Below are 1029 nucleotides of genomic sequence, written 5' to 3'. Positions count from 1 at the left end.
GGAGAGGAGAGGAGAGGAGAGGAGAGGAGAGGAGAGGAGAGGAGAGGAGAGGAGAGGAGAGGAGAGGAGAGGAGAGGAGAGGAGAGGAGAGGAGAGGAGAGGAGAGGAGAGGAGAGGAGAGGAGAGGAGAGGAGAGGAGAGGAGAGGAGAGGAGAGGAGAGGAGAGGAGAGGAGAGGAGAGGAGAGGAGAGGAGAGGAGAGGAGAGGAGAGGAGAGGAGAGGAGAGGAGAGGAGAGGAGAGGAGAGGAGAGGAGAGCATCACCTCCTCCCTGCAGAGCTGCCACCCCACGGCTGGGCGCTGCGGGCAGGAGCCGCTGCGGCGCTGCGTCCCCCTGATAACGGCAGTGCCACCCGCGACAGCAGTGCTTCCAACCACCACAGCATTAATTGTTCTGCGGCATTAATTATTAATTTTCTTCATAGCAACCTGGTGCCTGGGGAATCACCTGCTTTTCTGGCTGCCGTACAGCGGGAAACAAACTTGCCTCCGAGTGCTCGCAGCCCCTCTGTGCCCCTCGATTCCCCTGCTGCAGGCGGCACTGAAATAACCCTGCCCTGCACCATCCTGCCCAGCACCATTCTGGGGATGGCTGGGCCTCCAGGCTCTGTCCCACGAAGGAACAGGGCAAGATAAACAACTGCTTTTCTCTAAGTGCCTGTGTGCATTTGAGAGACTACTTAACACATCGCTGGCTTCTAAAGAGCCCGGCCTCCGCCTGGATTTATTTGTACTTCTGGAGCAGCACAGAAGACGAGAATAACTTGGTGCAGCAGCAGACTCACGGCTGGTGGGTAAAAGCGGAGGCAGGGAAGGATTTGTGACCTGTGCACCTCGGGCAGGGGCAGAGGCGCAGCGCTCCGGCAGCAGCCCCCTCCAGGCAGCATCGTTATCTGCGGGCACCTGCTCTTTGCAGGATTGGGTCTCTAAGCCCTCGCCAATATTACTTGTGTCGGATTTTTTATCTGTGGCCATCAGAAAGGTCTTTTGGACTCCTAAGCTTATGTCAAATTACTCTTTCATGACACATT

This window comes from Anser brachyrhynchus (genome assembly GCF_964034855.1).
Source record: "Anser brachyrhynchus genome assembly, chromosome: W".
Taxonomy (NCBI): domain Eukaryota; kingdom Metazoa; phylum Chordata; class Aves; order Anseriformes; family Anatidae; genus Anser; species Anser brachyrhynchus.
Note: the sequence above shows the minus strand (reverse complement) of the source record.